Consider the following 20,293-nt stretch of genomic DNA (forward strand, 5'->3'; position numbering starts at 1 on the left):
ATTAAGATGTGATCTTGGAGTTTCAGGTGAGGGCCACCTGGTTTCGTGAAAACCCAGCAAAATAAATCTGCCGCAGTTTGTGAAAAAATTCCTATGCAAGACATCAAGACCGCTTCAAGCTGACCTGGACCAAGCAGAAGGTGTGTCCCAGTCCCAAAACCGTTCACTGCAGCTCGATCAGACACTATGCAAGAGGCAATACATGCAAAATCATTTTGGAATGAATTTCAGAGGACAGTTGAAATCAAAGGAGAGTATTTATTTCTATGTGACTTAATGAAATGTACATGGAAAACAGAATTGTGTTTCCCCCGTGCTGTGAGGTTGCTTTATTGCTTTTGCAACTGGAGGCTTTGAGTACATCAAAGAAAAGACAAAAAAGGGAAGATGTTCAGCGTTGTTTAAGAGTGAAAGTGTGAAATAAAACATCAGAAAACAGGATTCAGGGTAAAGATCTCAGGTCTTACACCAAGCCAAAAATTGGAGGTAAACACCAAACACTAGGAAACACCGGGAAATAAAAGACATTATTATCCTTCAGAGAAAAAAGAGAATTATGACCTAAGTTGCCCTTGGTACACTGAGAGTTTCCGATGAGTGACAGGAGCAACTTGGAGACAGGTACAAGGAACTTGGAGGCGTCAACAAAAGACATTTTCAGACACATCCATTGTTGCCAAAGCTTTTGAAAAGAAACATTTCCCAAAGGATTCTGGATGAGCGGGTTGTGCAAAATAGTTGCTCAAAAACCAAACAGATCTTGAGGAAGTTGTTTGTTCAGCTGAAGATTTGAATGTAGGCGTCTTTCAGCTTTTAGATGAAACTTCGGTCTTTATTTCTTCTTGTTCGGGGGAGGAAAGAGATGAGCAAACAGAATGAAAATGTGAATATTAGGTACACTTTGCTAGTACAGGGTAAGACCTTTTTGTCTTCAGAAATACCGTAATTCTTGAAGGCAGAGATTTTCACAAAGTGTCTGACATTCTTCAGAAATGTTGGTCCACTCATCTTATCCATAGAGCTGTTGGCCATTCGTTCATAATTTGAGTCTCCTGTTCAACCACATTTCAAAATTAGCTTTTTCAATTTGAGATCTGCTGACTGTGGAGGTCAACCGCTGGAAAGCTCTCAACTCATTGTTCTATTGCATGATAAAAAGATTACTATGATATGAGGTTTGGGAGATGGAGCTTCATTCTGCTGGACGTGGCCATCACCATATCAATACTCTGATCATGAAGGGATGACCTCGGCCTGCAATGATACTCAAGGTAGATCGTGCTGTTTCATTAGCTGATTTTCCATTGACCAGATTGTGCAGATTGAAATTACAATTCATTCATTGCTTATAGTGGGCGACTGGCTCAGTTGGTAGAGTTGTTGTCTGTCAAGTGGAAGGTTGTGGGTTCCAATCCAATTTCCATCTGGAATTGTTGTGTGCACTTTGTAAATGCAAATGCTCTCTGTAAATCCATTTATTTATGAATATATCCAAATAATACCCGTCTTAATTGTCAGACGGTTGAGCAATAAGACTTATGAAAGAAAAACTAACTGTGTGAACCAAATTTGTTAGTCATTTTGACACGTTTATCAGTCAAAATATGTTACGACTAACAAGTAAAAAGCCATTTTAAAGTGTTTAAAATTCATAAAACTTCCTGTTGCTTGACATCTGAACATTTTATGTGGCCAAATTGTACAAAAATAGCACAAATGTAAGTCCTTCAGAAGATTAAACATTATGTGAAAACGGACTTTCACAACCAACCCTTAATGGGAGCAGATCCCTTCAGAACGAAGCGCGATTTCATGGAGAACTCAGTGGGTTCTCGGCTGCTCAGCCCATGTAATAAGATTACTGTTATGCATTTGGCTAAAAACTGTGCCACTGAGTGGATTGCTCAGTCTTAAAAGGAAATGCAGTTAAAACGCTGGACAGGCTGAATCTGTACAGCTCAGTCGATGTCCATCCACAGAGAACACGTCCCTCCCCGGCCCCTCAGGAAGAAACAGGAAAAATCCACTGTCCTTACACTGTACCTCATCACACAGCAGCGTGACTCACCCTTCCTTCGCCTCCCTCTCTCTGACTTACAGTTGCCGAGTCAGCTATTTAGCTCACGTATGCCCTCTCTGACCATGTGTGCCCCGCTCCTCCTTTCTTCTCCCTGCTCTCCTCACTGTTCTCGTCTCTTCTCCCTCCATTAGCTCCCGCCACTTGGCGAAGCTGAACAGGACGTCCGGGGCCCGACAAACACGGGGCATCCGCCGCATTTGTGGGACTCTATTTACTTAAGATGCAAATTTATACGAGGAGGAGTGTCTGGATCAGCAGAAGGTCCTGAAGCCAGTCATAGTAATGAGGTCTTTTGGGAGGCACGCATGAGCTCAAAATGGAGCCTCGCACGTGAATTTGGATGTATGCACATGCTTTTTTAATATATATATATATATATATATATTTATTTTTCCAAGGTTTTTGTGCACTATAGTGGCCCTTACTTGAAAGTAGGCTGACAGGAAAGAGGGGAAGACATGCGGCAGGGTCCTGGAATCGAACCCACGATGGCCTCGTCGAGGACTAAGGCTTCCAAATGTGGGTCGCGCTAAACACCTACACCACCACAGCACGCCCGTATGCACATGCTTAAGAGTTAATTCACTCTAACCATGATGTTTCTTCTCCTGACGCTGCAGTATGTAACTTTTGCAAAGAAAAAAAAAAAGTTTTGCATATTTGTTGAAACGTCGCTATGTTGGGACAATTTGGCATGAGACTGAATCTGTGGGAAAAAAAATACAAAATCAAGTTCCTCTGGTTTCTCCCAGTGCTAACTGGAAAAAAAACAATCAGAGCCAGGAGGCGAGTCTTAAAGCTGTCAATCACACCTTTCTGCAACAAAACACCTTCTCCCCATCAGCTAAGATGAGTTAGCTTAGCCACCAATGACAGCAGATAAGCACTATTCCTGTGACTAAATCCCTTCTCTCCTATTACTTCGTTTTGAAGCAAATACACCAAGTGATTGACAGCACTAAGACCCTCCTCCTGGCTCTGATTGGTTGTTTTTTGTCTGGCACAATGCATTTCTTCAGATGACAGGAGCAGGTCAGGAAGAAGGTGAAGGAGTTCAATCTTTTCACAGATTATCTGCCTTATAATAACCTGACACAACATGGTGACTGTTTTAACAAATATGTAAAAAGAAAACATTTTTATGAACGTCACATGCAGCACTTTTAACGCTGATTAAAATTAAATATTAACTCTTTTTTTCCTCATCAAAGCTCCTTGATATTTGTAGGTGTGCATCAGCAGATAAAAGCGAACAAGAAGCTAACTTGCGGCTCTTTAACCGAACTGTCCCGAACATAAAATGAGTTTTATGTGGAAGACATGGTCAATTAACATAAAGACGCTGAAAACAACGGCACGGAAAGTTAGATCTACAGAGAATTCACAATTAGGATGGAACAAGAGGTTGAAAATGAAACATTTCTCAAAGATAACGCCAAAGCACATTTAGGAAAGGAAAAGTCTAAAAGCAGGGATGAGAAAAAAGACGGGTTTTTCAAACCACCTCAGCAGTCAGGAGCCTGTAAGATAGCAAGACGTGCTCAGGCAGGACTTGAGAGCAACACACTTTGATTAAAAATATAAAACAAGGAACAAAGTACAGCTCAGAAAATATATCAATATATGTATGCCAATTCAGTATTGTACTGACTTTGAAAACTACACAGTACAAAATGACATGAGTTTCTTTTTGATCATTTGGTCTCTGCAGCACAAAGCAAAAAAAAATAAAATAAAATAAACACAGGACCAAATATGATAAAAATACCAACTCAAAATGTTGAGTTTGAAACCATTGAGTTTAGGTAAGATGTAACGTTTCTCACATCCTACCTAATTTGTTTTTAAAAAGCAGATGCTGGTTCACGTTCACATTTTGTAGTAATTTGTGAAAGCCGCAGGAAGCATTGAATATTTCCAGGTATCTCTTTAGAATCAGACTTATTCTTGCTTCAAAATCCCTTAAAACTGTTGACATCATGTACAGAATGTTTTCTCTGTTGATCTGGTCTCTGAATTTCAGTCTAATTGTCAACAGAGCAGCAGAAGCTGCTCCGCTTGCTTGAATTTTGACTTTTTCCATTGAACTTTTGGTGTTTGTGTTTCACATTCGCCCTTTTATTCTCACCAAGAACTCTCTAAGCTGGAATTGTTACAGAGTAAAATATTAGCTTTTTTTAAAAACACAAATAAAATGCATCTCCCCATGCTCAAGCGCCATCGGCGTAACAGCCCATTATCTCATGCCGGATTAAAAGTCGACCAGAAGCAGCTGCTGTTTGTTTGGACATGTTTTCTGCTCAGATCAAATGCTCTATGCCTGGAGAATCTTGGAAATGAAATTTGCATTAATATCTGAGCGTATGGCTGAACCATGGGTGCTCTGGTGAATAATGATGTTAACCGGATCCAATAAATCACTCAGCCATTCTGATTACTTAAGGGACTTGAGACTCGAACTATAAATAAACACAGACTCAGGCTTCTTTTTGGAGAAAACTGTTCTACTACAACAACAACAACCTTTCATTCAGATAAAATGATTCTGCTAATCAGTGAATTTGTTATTTTTTCCCTCCTCATTCAGGCTGAAGTTGTTTAGCTTCTAATTCATTTAGCTCGGTCTGGAAGCAGCTTTCATGGTTTATGTTTTTAACAGACAGTGTTGTTCAAAGGCCACAACACCTTAATGTCTCTGCATGTCGAAATTAGTTTTCATTTTCGCGTGACAAAAATCGCTTCGTTTTGTTCTCATGCTCACGTCGTCCGCCCCTTCTTGTCACAATTCGTCCTTGAAATACAAATAACTGTATCCTTTGCTTAGAGAAAAACTGGGATATGAAGTTTGTACTCCATGAGCTACTTTCAATACCATTAGAAAAGTCGCATAAATTAAGAATAATAAAGAAATATTTGTCACATGCATTAAAAACTACACAAAAAAGCTTGAATCATGCTGACATTTGAAAAGCCTGGTAGTCTGGGGGCAAAAACAGTTTTTCAGTCTCATAGTCCTCACTTTTACACTTCTGTAACATCTGCCAGGAGGGAAAAGCAAAACATGGAGTGCTGTGGCTGAGTTTGGTCTTTATTTTTAACTCTCCTTTTTTTCTATCTCTTTCTCTACTCATAACTTCAGTTGAAGAAATGTTCCCCGATTTCAAAACTTTCGCTGAATCGGCGCTTCTGATTCCAGTGTGTAAAAAAAAAAGCCGTGCAATTCAGGTCCAGGCAGACTGGACGGTCCAGGCCACAGCAGATGAATAGCTCGTGATTTAAGTGCAGCGCTTTAAGTTCATTGATAGGAAGTCGTCGCCTAGGTCTGTGTTTTTTGGAAAAGAAAAATTGCATGTATTTATTTATCTGTTTCATGCGGATGGCACAATGTGGATTCTCTGTTCAGCTTGGTGAATATTAAATCGACCAAATGAAAATCAAATGCACTTGAATGTGTCATGGCTGTTGTTCAATCACTGTTTTTTCTTGAAGCAGTCTGTAACAAGTTGTTCCCATTTTTGCAGGAGAGTCTACAAAAAAAATAAATAAAAAAATACAAAAAAGACTACGCATAACACTGATATCTCACCTTAAACAAGGCCATGTCAAGTCTGGAAAGTTGGCTTACGTCAGAGGATTAACTGAAGGATGGTTTGGATGGGAAGATGCTATTTAGAACAGGTCTGGCAGTAATATTAGTCAATATTACAGCAGCAATTGGAAAACGAGTGTGTATTCTGTTATTTTTATATTGTGTTTCCAAAATGATGGAGAGGAAGTGAAGAAAATGGGAAACTGGAGGAAGGGCTCACGACTGGCAATATTAGAAAAAACTAAAGGAGCCCCAGAATGACACAGTGCAGCCTGAGAACGAACCAGACCAGCTGAAAATCTGACAAATGTTGCAGCTTTGACACTCGCTTGTGTGAGCCTGATCTTCTAAGGGTTTACATGTGTAAAAATAAGAGCATAACTGATCTACAAACGACATGCAAATAGGATGGCATCGGCAAAATGAGGAAGGAGAACGGCAGGAGCAACTAAGTTGGCACCATGACGATACAAAACATGCACAGCTCTGGAAAAACTGAAGAGACCACCGCAAAATGATCGGTTTCTCTGATTTTACTCTTTGTAGTTAAATGTTTGAGTGAAATGAACATTGCTCTTTCATTCTATGAACTACTGACAACACGTGTCAGAAATTCCAAGCAAGAATTGAGAATTTATTTGCAGAAAATGAGAAATGGTCAAGAAGGACGCAGTGCTTTCAGACCTCAAATAATGCAAAGAAACCACGTTTGCATTCGTTTAGAAACAACAAGACTGACGTTTTCACTCGGGAAGAGTTCAGTGCAGAGGTCTATCCATGTTCCCCGGAGCTGAAGAGCATTTTCTAATGCAATGCCTCAACACGATGCAATGCAATCCACTAAACCTCTGTATTGGTACTGAATCCTGATGCGGAGCTGTTGTCTGTCAGTTGCTATGGCAACAGAGAGAGGAGGGGGGTGGGGGGGCAGAAGACAGAGTGGTTTTGTGTTGTTCTTTAGCCCCTCACTATATCAATAGTGCGGGGCTTTCATTTTGCTAGCAGAATTGTTCTGCCGCAGTTAAAGAATCGTCTTTTTGCTCTAGAGGTGCGAAAATTCTTATGTTAGCAATAGCAAGCAAAATGTCTATTTATCAAACTTTAATAAAAAGAATCAGGATCAGTACTGATGCTCACTTGGTGTCGAATCACAAGCACAATATGCAAAATCACACAACTAGTCCACTTACTGTGCATGCATTTTGATGTTTTTTTGTTTGTTTGTTTCAATGCAGTTTTGCGCTCCTTACTCAGAGTCTTGGCAGACCGGGGCCCCCAGTTTTGTCTCTTGGTTGGTTGTGGAATCAAAGCGATCAACAGTCAGGCGAAACGTCTGACGAAACGAAATGAGGCCACTGCTCTGTCACTACAGGGCAGAGAGAAGAGACCCCCAGAGGGATAAACAGTTTGCCACATCATGGCTAATTATCTGCAACCCTGATGTGCAGATCATAAATACCTGCTTTAATTATCATCTAAGAATATTTCTCTTATCAGCCTCGCCGCAGTGCCAAGACGTCGGAGCGCGGGAGAGCTCTCCAAACGTAGTCACAAGCCTGGACGGGTAATCTGGAGTCGCAATCTTTAAAATAAAAAAATAAATCAAAGCACGTAGTCGCATTCTGCGCCCGGGCCCGAATGTGTGCGGAGCAAATCGGAGAACGTTCTGTCGTCTTGTGTTCTAATGTCTGTGTCCATATGTGGTCATCATTAATGAAGTGCAGATATTGTGAGAGAGGTGACATCGGGGTCGAGCGACGACAGACTGGCATTGCCATAGGAACCAGCTGCACCCACGCATTCGCAGCGAGCCGGGGAGAACAAGAGAGTGGAAAAGAGAAAGAGAAGATGTAAGAGTGATCAGCCTTTGATGTGACTATCAGCCTGCAGGTCTCTTAATCTCTGGCTTCGAACTATTTTTCTGCCTATGTGATCGGATGAAATGAGATTAAGGCTCTTATTAAAACCTCCCCAAATTTACATGCTCCTTGCATCTGTGACACAGGTCCTTCGGCAATGTGAAAATGGCTGCTTAGCTGGAGATATAGAACAGAGAGGGAGGGTTTAAAGCAACAACTGATGGCAGTCAAACCACCTCTTCAGTGGAAGAGGAAGTAATAAGACTTACAGGGGGGCTTGAGCCTTCAAAAAAAAATTGATTCCTAAAGGAGAGCAGCTGGATTTCTGAACATTTTGGGGCCCGCATGTCGCATCTTATCGGGTCGGTCCGAGTATCTCGACAGCGATCTGTGGGCTGCTTCCTGACGCCGACAAAAAACGCTGGCGTCATTTCATTAAGGCTTCAGCATTGATCTCCAGCTCTCTCTCTCTCTCTCTCTCTCGTTCCTCGCTCACTGCAAGGCCATAAAAAATTCCTTTTATCAAATTCAAGCTTTAATCAATTACTAAAGCAGGCTCCAGTGTTTTTTGGGTGGTTTTTTTTTCAGTTGATTTTTATCAGCTTGCTTCCACACAGCTGACACCACAGTGGCATTGTGGCTGCAGCACGGCCTCCAAGGCAACGTTTCAAGTTGCTTGAAGGACAAAATGAGACTGAAAATACAATGATTTGTTTTTTATCTTTTATTTTTATTCTGAAGCAGACCATATGGTGAACATTGTTGCTTATTAGCATAGATTTTTATGTTTCTTTATCTTACTAACTTTTTTTTGTTCTAACCTGATAAAGAAATGTATGCCAAACAGAACCGTGATATAGAGTATAAAGCGTTTCTGAAGCTGAAACGTGACCTTTGAGGTTCAGGAGTCAGAACTGGAGCCTGCAGCCTAGAGATACAGCTCCATATATCAAAAAGTTCAGGAAAGGACATCGATTATCTGATGGTCTTTCCTCTGAATAATTATATTTCACTGCTCTATTATTTTAAATGAGTGCAGCTGATGAATATGTCATCTTTTATGTTCCACTGCCTCTCCTTTTTGTGTTTTCTATTTTGACTGTTATCACTATTGAAATTGAATCCATTTGGGTCGACCAAATTCTCTTATTCCTCTGCTATGTGTGCTAATTAGGGATGAGAAGTTTCAGTAATAAGACGGTAATAAGTGCCAACACATCTCTGTTTTTTATTTACACATAGACTCAGTGTCATGGTTTGGATTTATTTTAGATCATCAATCTCCATGCGAGTTACTACGGAATTTAAATTTTCGCAAGTCAAACCAAATACTCCAAATAGATGGAGATGTAGTTCTCTTCAGGTGACATGGTGACGGTCGCCGGCATTGTGGGAAAGAAAGTGAAATGTGATAAAACGGATATGGGAGGTCGGTGGATAAAGAAAAAAATTGATAAAGAGAACGTTTGATATCATTCTGTCGGCCGTTCTGACAGCAGCATCTGTCACCCCCACCTATCACCCGGCCGGCTCGCAGCCACCTCACTCATTGTCTGCCTGATGGATGTCCTTGTGTTGTGTATATGTGTCAAGTGTGAGTCAACACCAGTGTGACTGTGTGATAAGCTGGGTGAGACGGGGGGCAGAGTGCTTCCAGTGAGGTTTGTCATGAGGTCTGATGTTGGTGAAATGCAGTACTTACATATTTTGGGGCAGCATTGACCAGAATGCCCCTGGATTTTAGATGTCGCTCTGTACCTTTAACTCACTTCTTTCCCAGAAGTGAGTTTCCTCAAAGCTGCAGTATGTGAGCTTTTTTGTGTTGTTGTTTTTGTCTTACATATAAATGATCATCAAACTAAAAATAAAAAAAATCTTTGCTTTCTTCCAGTACTATCTGCAGAAATACACTGCTCAGTCAGAAACAACCAATCAGAGCCAGGAGGAGGGGTGTAGCGCTGTCAATCACTCTCGTTCTGACCGCCGCTTGCTTATTGCTAAGCTACAGCTGGTTCACCACACAGTCTGCCACAAATGCTAAGGCTGGTTAGCATGAACACCAATGACAGCTCATAAATGGTTTTCCTTTAAATTGATTGACAGCACTAAGAACCTCCTCCTGGCTCTGATTGGTCGTTTTTGACAGGGAGCGGTGCACTTCAACCCTGGAAGGAGGTGCAGCAGCTCAATTTTCTTTTTTCTCATTTTATCAGTTTCACTTTATACTGTCAGGAAATTGTGACAGTTTTAATAGATATGGACAAAACATATTTTTGTAAGTTACCTACTGCAGCTTTAAGTCAGATCTTTTTCTTCCCCTGATTTGATCATTTTTCCTCTTTTTCGTCTCCAACCTGCTTGAACTGAATCAAAAATGGATGTCACACTTTTTCCACAAACCTTTCAGCTAAAGCTGAGTCTGACAGTGGCTTTTTGAAATCTCCTTTAAGGCTCAGAAAAAAAAATAGTAGGGAAAAGATTTAGGTCACTCAGCTGCTACTGAAGATTTTCATATTATGTTTGTTTAATAAAAAAGTCCCTCGTGTTGTGCCCAGGTGACCCGACTCATTTCCTCAGATGTCGTTGGTAGGGATTTTCTTCTCTTAGGATGATAACAGCAGATTCACCTCTGTGTGTATTTAAATTATACATATTCATGTTTGTTTTGACAAATTACTTGAGAATAAATACTGTGGACTGAGGATCATATTTATGAAAGTGACTGAAACCTTTAGATCAGGCCCAGAGATATTCAGCCTGCGGCAAAGTTCAGCATTGTGACGTTTCCACATGCTTGACTCTCAATTCTACATATATTATCCGATCTGCACCAAATTTTAAAAGGATTGATCTCAAACCATCCTGAAGAAGGAATCCAATCAAATGATTTTGGTGGATGTGGCCTCATTTCTCCACAGAGTCTCCTAGAAACGTTTCTTTAAAAAAAAAAAAAAAAAAAAAAAAAAACAAGACATGGCTTGACCTACATTTGGAACACATATATAATTTCCCAGGTTCTACAAAGATGTCTTTGCCTCACAGGAAGTCCACCATGTTGGATCAAAGCCGCCATTTTGTCTTCATTAAACACATACGTGTGCAAAATCCTCCTACAGTTTTTGACCTACAGACTTCATAAATCACTCAGTTTGGTCTCACGGCACTGGAGACCAAAAGTTATCAAACGTATTTTACTTTTTATAACTTTGATTTTGGTTTCGATGTTGCCAGGGGAGATGAAAGGACTTCTCAGAAACACTCCAGGTACGGTTTTGATGAGAGAATAACATTATAACATGGATGCAAAGCTCAAAAAGTTGAATTTACATAATACTGCCATTTCAAATTTGCCCCTGGACTCATACGGTACGATTTATACGTTCGCCAAATGCGGCACCTACTGGTTAACTGCTGGTGTGCTGCGCGGACCGGTGGATGCTGCTTTCAGCTTTAATAGTATCCTTATTTCTAACTTGCTTCAGTGTAGTATGGGCAAGCACAGTAAGGTCTAAATCATCTTGTAGTCAGCTTTACTGCTGTGGAAGGGAAGAATTATTACAGCCGTCTCTCTGCTTGTTCCAGTATTGGCACCCTAGAGTGATGTTGGGCCAAATGACTTTACATATTTAATGTATTGCCACAGGCTGAAAGGCAACAGGCATCCACTTCTCATGTTGTGCACCACTTGTCCCTTATGCCTTGCATCAGCAGACCTAAATGATGCTGCTGGGGGAGTTCTCAGCGAGGCTGCGAGCGCGTCCATATGCCGTTCTTAAAAGTGCTGTGTGGCTGAAGGTTTGAGCAGCAGATGTGCATGCTGTCTGACTGAGTGAAAGCAAAGTGTTTTTCTTCTCATGTGTCATAGCTGAGCTGGAAGGCATGCACTGCTCATCCTGCTTTGTGAGCATCCACAGAAATAAAATATGCCAAAGAGAATTTGTCTCCACGACTCGATCCAATCAGATGGTGTTTTGGTTCCCTTTGTTTCTAAGCACATGTCAGATTTGGGAGTGCTACGCCTAACCTAAATATGAAATGCATTATGAAGAGCATCATAGCAAGGGTCTGCCAGGGCTGCTTATCTTTGGTTTTCTTTCCTCCATTTGGAAAAAAAACAAAAACTTCCTCTTCAATCCCCTCTAAATTGTGACGTCTTACTGTGGCTGGTCAGCGTCTGGTTGAGTGCATCTACGTTGCTGTGTGTTCCTCACTATTGAGGGTGTGAGTATGCAAAAGTCTACAATAGTGAATGACGTACAAAAGCTTGGAATGTAACTACTTTATGTTATCGTTTAAGTCCCAAAATTTTGGGCACGCGCACAACGCTGAAGATAGCCATAGCCACGCTGTCGCTGTAAACCAAATCCTATTTAAAGTACTGGAACACGTAAAAACAATCACAAAAATGTACGTTTTTTTTGTACTGCCATTGAACAATCTCCCCTTCTTATAAATGGAGACACATTGTTGATGTTGCCATTATAAAATAACTTGCAATCAAGTTTTGGCAAATATCAATGTAATTGTCACAGGAGCGTTGTTGTTAACAGCTGCTGAAAGTAACTCAAAAAGTTACTTTTAATGTCATTTAGTTACTTTCCAAATCAAGTAATCAGTCATCTAACTAAGTTACTTTTTCAAGGAGTAATCAGTAATCCGATTAAAGTTACTTTTTCAAAGTAACTATGCCGTTACTGGACACACAATATCAAATAATAAAACAAATCATAAAAAAGGGGATTGCATGACTTCAACAAATGCAAAACTCTGTTTTGAAACAATCTGTAATCAGGTCTAGAATATTCCACTCCAAGTCTGTCTGGATATTACTTTGTTTTCATGCTGTTGAATTTGTAGCTGATCCAAATGCTCATATGCATTAAAAATAGTCAATATTGGTTTTCAAAAAAAAGGAATAAAAGGTTTCCTGAATCTGACATTGTGCTTTAAATTGTGACTAATTTCAGTAAAGAACAATCCATTTCACATTTGCTCATTGTATTTTTTTTCACAGTCTGTAACAGAAATGTCTAAAATTATTACTTACCATGTTGAACGTTCAGTGTAAAATAGTCAATGTTAAAAGTCACCACTGTATCCTTAACTAAAAATTAACTAATTACCCGCCGGGTCAGATTTTTTTGTGAAGATAGTCTAATATCTAAAAAGTGATCTAACTTTAAGAGGACATGTTTTTGGACACATTCAGACATCAAACAGCATCTGTTGTGTTGGAACTGCAGAAAAGACAGGCTGAACACAAACCAACCAGCAATGACATTTCCTCTGCAGTACAACTCGGAAAGCAATTTTCCGTGGGACAAAACTCCTTTGAAGCACATTTTGCGCTAAAACCTCCCAAGTATATCACCTCTTCACTAATGTACTATCCTCCCTGACTTTATTGTTTTGCCTAGAGTCTGATTGAATTTCCAGCCTTTGTCTGGAATTTGAGGAGCAGCTGAGCATCACTAATAGCCTAGAGCAACCATTATTGCTGCAGTTCAGCAAGAATAAAAACAAAACTCAGCCACAGCCACACGCACATGGGAACCTACTGCAAACACGGAAATAAAGCCCCGGTAGAGGTGCTTTTGTTTGGTTTGCCGTCATGATTTAACAGTAATGTTCATCCTAACAGGAGCAGTAAATTGCTGTGTTACCCACAAACAAGCTATTTTGTTAGAAAAAAAAGAACACATCAGAAAGTTTCAATTTGCATAATAGCACCGCATTTTGACTTTAAAATAACACGCTGTTAAAAGCTCGTTATCAAATGAGTCCAACCCTGAGGCGACCTCTTTACTTCTGTATAAAACAAAACATGCCATTTTACTTTTAAAAAAAATCTTTTAAGATTTAGCATGTTGGCCTTGATATGTAAATTATTTTCCTGATGGCAACAAGAGAAATAGAATAAGTCACTAAGCCGCTCTCTACATCCAAGGTGTGCGCTTAGTAGGATCTCTGAAGAACAAATCAAGACGGACTTCAGCAGCAGAAGAAGATCATACTGGGTGCAACTCGTGACACCCAGCAGCAGAAAACTGAGGATCCACTTTTCAGAAATGGGAAAAACATAGGTTTGTCTGATAATTGTTGATTTGAGTAGCAACAGTTAACGGTAGAGTCAGACTTTGTGTGTTATGTGTGTTCCCACACATAACACTGTGTGGAAAACAGTGTTATGTGTTTTCCAGGCACATATTGCTTTTATGCAACACCATCAAGTAACTATGGAACAGTCAGTTGTTATAAAAATTGCCAAATATAGCTATATGTAATACACGGGGTGTTTGCTAATTGCGGCTGGCTAGTCTGAAGGAGCTGAGAGAGGGTGTCGCAGGGTTGGGGCTGTGATCCTTGTGCAGCTTCAGCCATCAGACAATTCTCTATTATTTAGTTATACGTACAGGAGTCAAGAGCACAAAAGCATTTTCATCTCTCTAAATATTCTGGAGGAATGTACAGAAACTACAGAAAATGTAAGATAGTTTGAAACTCTTGTCTTATACTTTTATTCTTTCTTGGGCAGCATCTGTTGTGAACAACTGTGATCTCAGAGTTTGGCTCGTAGCACAGAGCTGTCATACCGAAATATGATCAGCCACCCCTAAAAATATACAGCTCACCTTTTGCTGTTCGAGTTCAGACTGTATTTGGAAATGTACGGTTCAGTGACTTCAGGTTCTTTCTATATCTCCATGTCCCACCAGTTTTCAAATAGTTTCAGGTATTTGTCATAAACCATAAGTAAAAATTGTGGCTGTAAACTTTATTCTACAATAATAATAAAAAAGGTTTCAAATTCAACTAGAGGTGTAAAAATTGAATAGATCTTGCTGGAACGTTAGGTGACAGAAGGCCGACTTTGTAACTGTCTCTAGGTGGCTCTAAATGCTCCTCTTTAGGAGCAAAGGTAACTTTAGTTTTGTTTCTGTTTGTTGGGCTAGAGCACAAGTGCAGATATGAGTGAGTAGCACTCACCTATATGTCACCGAAAACAAACCACACAAAGTCCAGAATGTCTGTTATCATGTTATTAATGTTTTCTCAGGTTTCTTTCTTTTTTTATGTCCAACATTTTTTGCTAGAAAATTTTTATTTTATTTTATACTTTTAGCACAAGTATACTTATAAATGCAACATTTGGAGAAGAAATCTGCTCAAAAAAAAAAAGAAAAAACCCAACGAGCTCTCTTATTCTTTACCTAACTGACCTGGAAACCATATAAAAAAGTGAACCATCTCACTTATCTTATTTTGTTGGGTTCTTTATTTGGCTTATGCACATTTTTAATCTGAATAGTAGGAACCTTGGAACACGACTGCAATGTCCAAAGTCCTGGCTGTGCTCATCTACATCCCAAAATATTCACGTCCCATGGAAACGAGGCATGCTGCAGATTCACCATGCTCAGCAAGCGTGCCCATGCGTGTGCTTCTATTTTAGCATTTGCATATTTTGCAGGGTCTCCATTGTCATGTGTTGCATTTTAGAAAGACTTTATGTAAGAAAATGAGATTATCTTATGAAACATAGTTTCACCTACTCATTCAAAATGCAAAAGTTTTAATTCCCTTCAAGTTTTTCTCGTATTTGGTCACCAGGAGAAAAAGGCGCTGAATTCATTTACACACTCACGAGTCACTTCAAATTTATATTCATGAGTAGAACATTTTTAATCATGTCTGATTTTCCTTCCACTTCACAACCATGTGCTGCTACAGTGGAGTCAGACAGAGAGGTTTTAACCGCTGAATGTGGTTAAAAGATGCAGTCATGAAATTTTATTTACAAAAATAAAAAATGTTTAAATAGCTTTTGAAACTGTCATCGAGTAATGACAGTATGTTATCATACAGATAATCTGTGAAAAATAAATCAAATTCCTCTGCCTGCTAACTAGAAACAACCAATTACAGCCAGGAGGAGGGGCTAAGACCCTCCTTATTATTGTAGGAGGGGCTAAGACCCTCCTCCTGGCTGTGATTGGTTGTTTTTGGTTTGGCTGTGTATTTACAGAAGTATGCTGAGGAAGTGGAGAAACTATCATGTTATACTGTCGCGACATGATGACAGGTTAAACAATTTCACTTTTTTTAAAAAAGAGAAAAATTACATACTGCAGCCTTAAACAGTGTGAAGACTTTTGTAAGGTGCTATATATCCTCACTTTCACACTGAAGATATTTGTTGCCCCAGTTTCACCTCTTATGTGATGCCGATAATCTCTGATCTCCAGCTTGTGATCTGAGTGTGTCACACACACACACACAGACACACACCACAGCGTGACAAGGAGCAACAAAACTGCAATCAAATCCTTATTTTAGGTTGAAACAGATCTCGCTTCTTCCTTCTCCTCTCACCTCTCCTTTCTCCCTACTCTTCCTCAGGCCCCTATTTTTGCCGTCTTTGCCAACACAACTCATCCATTTTGAGCGAAAGGCCGACCAAAAGCCCTTACGGTTTATTTCTGGGCTAAAAGAAAGAGAAAGAATAGAATGGTTTCTGGTGAAAGGATGGTTCTGTGCGAATCCTCATGGTTTGATTGAAGTGAGCCCTCATTCTTTTGAGCTTATGGTCTCTATAGTGACAAGGAGGCAGCTGGGACTGAATAGGAGAAGGTGAACAGACTGTACAGATGACAAAAGGTGCAATAATTGTGGCCCGAAGTTGAAGCGGGTTGGTCTTTCTCAGCTCAGCAGAGGTAAATAAGTTCTCACAGAACAGAAACCTGCTTCTAGTTAAAAGAAAAAAGAAAACGCGACAATATTTTCTTCTTACTTTCACAGATCAGAGAATATTTGACACCTTTAACAACCATCATGTTTTTGGTTTTTTAATAATGCTTTTTTTTTTTTTTTTTTTGAAAATTGCACGGAGTAAAGAACTTAGATATATTGTGTTACCTGATCACAAGTAATCAACTAAGCTTGTCCAAGTAAATTTATTAGGTTATGTTTAACATTAATTATAATCCAGTTTAAATTAAGTTAATATTTTGTGTTATTTTTTTCCAGACACATTCCACAGTGGACCAATCCTCAGTCCTGCTGTAAACTCAACTTCCTCATTAACGCCAATATTCCAGCAGAACAAAGCAAGAGGCAAAGTAAGTTGATGGCTTTATTTTATTTTATTTTTTTGTTGAAAAAAGCACTACTTCAATTGTCAACGTTAAACGTTCATCAGCTGCTGCACATCAGATCACTAATATTCTCCATTTTCATTCTGAATAAGGAGCGAATGTGTCTGTTTCTCTGCCGTGCCACAAACCCAAAGACTGCCGCCAGTCACTTCTCCTCTTGCACTTTTTGCGGTTTGAAGTCATTGTAGCAGCCATGTTCTAATCGCATAAATAATAAAATAATAAGTGACTGAGTTGCTGTGCTTCGATTCGGAGCCATAAAGCGCCGTATTTTGTAAAAGTCAACCGACTCAAAGAGCGGAGAGTCTCCAGGACCGGTAACAGGATTTGAAACAAAGTCGTCAGAGAATAATGTACGATAAAATAAAATGAAGCATAATATTTTAAAATTAATGAATGAAATAAATATCAGTTAAGTACATCTAGAGATGTTCCATGTCAATTTGAAAATACCTGTGGACCACAAATGGCTTTATTATTATTTTTTATTAAAAATGCATCATATTTTATATTTTCTGTATTTATGTTGAATGTATATTTATCAATCTATTAAAACTAAAACCAGTATATTAATGAAATATATTTTTATGTTACATAATGTACACATGCCACTCTTTTTTGATGAATTGTTCTCTATTTTCTAAAAAAACATTTTAGAAAATGGGGGACTCTTTAAAGACACTTCCGGTATTCAGCCATGTTTAATGAATGATCACACCCAAGTCTGCTGTTGAGTAAAATGTACTTTTTTAAAAATTGTGATCCTGTGTAATATTACGTTATGAAAATGAAATCAAAACATTTTGGTATTAAGACATGAACACTTTGGATTGAGCCGAGCTTTCCCATTTTCTGAATTTTCCTTTTATAAGGGACAGTTATCTCCTTTTACTGGATTTTATGATAGCTTTAATTGGAGAGAGATGTTATTTCTGGGCAAATAATCCTCAAGTGGACAATCTCCAGAGAGACACAAAATCTGTTGTTCAGGAGGCAGAGGACTGAACCAAGCTGTCCTTGTAAAGAAAAACAGTAAAATGCCAAACATCTCGTTGAGAGTGGCTTGCCAAGAAAGACTTGAATACAGTTAAATGTGAAAAGACATCAAATCATGAAGATCATGTAGTTCCCATGAGGAAAAGAGAGATGTGAAGAACCAAAATATAAAGCTGTGAGAAGAATCAGAAAAAAATTACTTCATTAAACTCTGTTTCTGTTTTATATACACACACACATACACACCAGGGCTCTAGACAGCAACAAGTCTGGTTGGAAAAGCTACTTGATTTCTCAGTAGTGCATCTAAACACTGGATATCTCCCTGTTGTTCATCGACAGACGCACATCAGGGCCGTATTGTGGTCTAAACCAATCAGAAATAGTGATTGGCCGTGGTCCAGTGGTCAATGTCCATGTCTACATTGTGTGCTGTAGTCAGACAGAGAGAGGTGAGCAGCAGTAGCTGTTTTCATCGACCACGCAATCGCACAAATCGGACGAAAACAAATTTGCTGAATGGAAACCTGCCAATTTAGAAAAAAACTCATTTTTGATCAATTTTTGTGCTTGAATGAGGTGATCTTTAGGCTGTCTCGTAACCGCAATGGAAACATTGTTTTCGCATCCCGCAAATCACAAATTGACATGACAAGTGATGCTGTTACTGCTGACGAAAAAGACAACAGGAAGTCATTGGAGGATGTCCGATTTAACGACTCATTACGTGAACAAACTTATTCACATGTGATTTTGATTGTGTTTCTTATTTAAATACTGCCATTGCAAAATTGTGTTTTTCCGACATTAGCAGAATGTTAAAGTTTTGCCCACGTTTGTAGTGGAAACACAGCTAATGATGGGAATAACGTCATTAAAATAAACGGCATTGCTACTGGCATTACTTCTTTCAGCAACAATTAATCTAACAAATTCCTTTCTTTGTTGCAACAATGAATTTTGTGCTGGTGCATCAAAGGAGAGCAGCTAGGCACAGTGTAAGAAGTTACTCTAACAACGTGCACAAATCTTTTGCATTTCTTGTGTACACACTCCATCATTCAGCACAGTACAAACTGCATAACCAGCACCAAGACTGATTCAGATAAATTAAATCCAAAGTGAAGAGGTGTGTCCCATTCTCAGTTTCTGTTGCCAGGTTTAAGTGCAGTGGTGACCTTATAACCTCCACTCCGCCATGCAAGCGCTTAAACACAATTCAAACAAAGCGGCACATTTCAAGGACTTGCATAATTAAGTCATAAGCAGTCACTGAACCACAAGATGGGTGCAAATACAAGACTGGTGTGGGAAAACAGAAGGCCAGACATGAATGGAAAGTGACTGTGTGGTGTGTTGAGAAAAGACTGAGGATTCTGATCGTTTTAGCTTAAAGATGAACTTTCTGGAAGTGAAGTCATGCTTTACTCTGTCAATGCTTTTACGATACTTGTGAATCCGTTGGTACAACATTGGTTCATTTCCTAAGTCAGGTCAATGGTTACACGGTTAGCAAAAGGGCTGATCCTTTTGCTAATATTTCTTTTTGCTAACAAAATGTAATGTTGCTGGTGATTTTACCCTTTTGAATTTTTTACTGATTTATGGTATTTCAGAACTCTACCCTGGGACATTTTGTACCCCAGCATCATTAGATGCCTTTCCATTAACTGTAGAATTGCGCCTATTCTAATAAATTATGATAATGGCCAAGTTGGCAATTTTGAAAAAAACAAAACATTTTTGATAAGTTTTTGCACCATTGTGAGGTGGCTTTTCAGTTGTACAGAAATAGATACATTTTGCAAAACTGCAATGGAATTTTCTATTATTCAAATTAAATTAGTAACGTAAATAACCATCGAGAGATTATAAACTGTTCATGTAAGTCTAATATGTATTGTTTCCATTATGAATGGTGTATTTAACTTTTCTCCTAAGGCAATACCAGAACATGAAACTGGTCAGTTCTGTGTTGCAGTTGAGTTTCAAACTTATAGGTGAAATTTGAACCCAGTCTGACCTCAATTACAAGTCAGTCTAACTACTCACCAAAATATCAGGGTTGAGTGCATATTGCTACAGCATGCACTCAACTTTTCATTACAGAAGCCTGACCTGGAACAGTGAGATAACTGAAGAAGTCTGCTTGTATAATATACCACTGGTTTTGTTTGGAATCAAAGTATTTTTTGAACTGGATTGAATTAATAACGTTTCCCATTACTAATACTTAGCACACATGTCTGCATACTGAAATGTCCTTGTTACTGTGCAGCTTTGGTTTTTTTGGTCTTACTTAATTCGCTCTCTCTCTTCCTGCCTCTACACCTTCTAAAGCTGCACTCCACATATTTGATTTGCTCAGAGCAAACGTTTTCTTTGTTTGAGAAACGCCACAATAAAATAAATTTGAACTAATGTATGCAATGTAACTTGTGCGGATGCGGAACAGAGGAAGTGAAATGTCCTTGTTAACCATGAGGATTGCTGGATATTTTTTCACTCAGCACAATAAATAATTCTGTTATGTTCTTTTAAGTGAATCACTTTAAATAAATCAGTCCTGATTCCTTCATTTGTGACCTTGATTATGGTTATTCAGTTATTTTTC

The 20,293-nt window shown here is 39.1% G+C and overlaps 1 protein-coding gene across 2 annotated transcripts in view; it reads left to right on the top strand.

Moving 5' to 3' along the window:
- Positions 1–20,293, top strand: part of LOC129376931 (protein ELFN1-like) — a 112,727-nt gene that overhangs the window by 23,956 nt on the left and 68,478 nt on the right. Inside the window, exon 2 of one of the 2 annotated variants that reach the window (XM_055056620.1) lies at positions 16,556–16,647. The gene's annotated coding sequence lies outside the window, so the exon portion shown is untranslated. Of the gene's footprint in view, positions 1–16,425; positions 16,648–20,293 lie in introns of those variants that run through there. The other variant, XM_055056621.1, reaches the window with a different exon arrangement.

This window comes from Poeciliopsis prolifica, unplaced genomic scaffold (assembly GCF_027474105.1).
Source record: "Poeciliopsis prolifica strain line A6 unplaced genomic scaffold, Auburn_PproV2 SCAFFOLD045, whole genome shotgun sequence".
NCBI classification, from domain to species: Eukaryota; Metazoa; Chordata; class Actinopteri; order Cyprinodontiformes; family Poeciliidae; genus Poeciliopsis; species Poeciliopsis prolifica.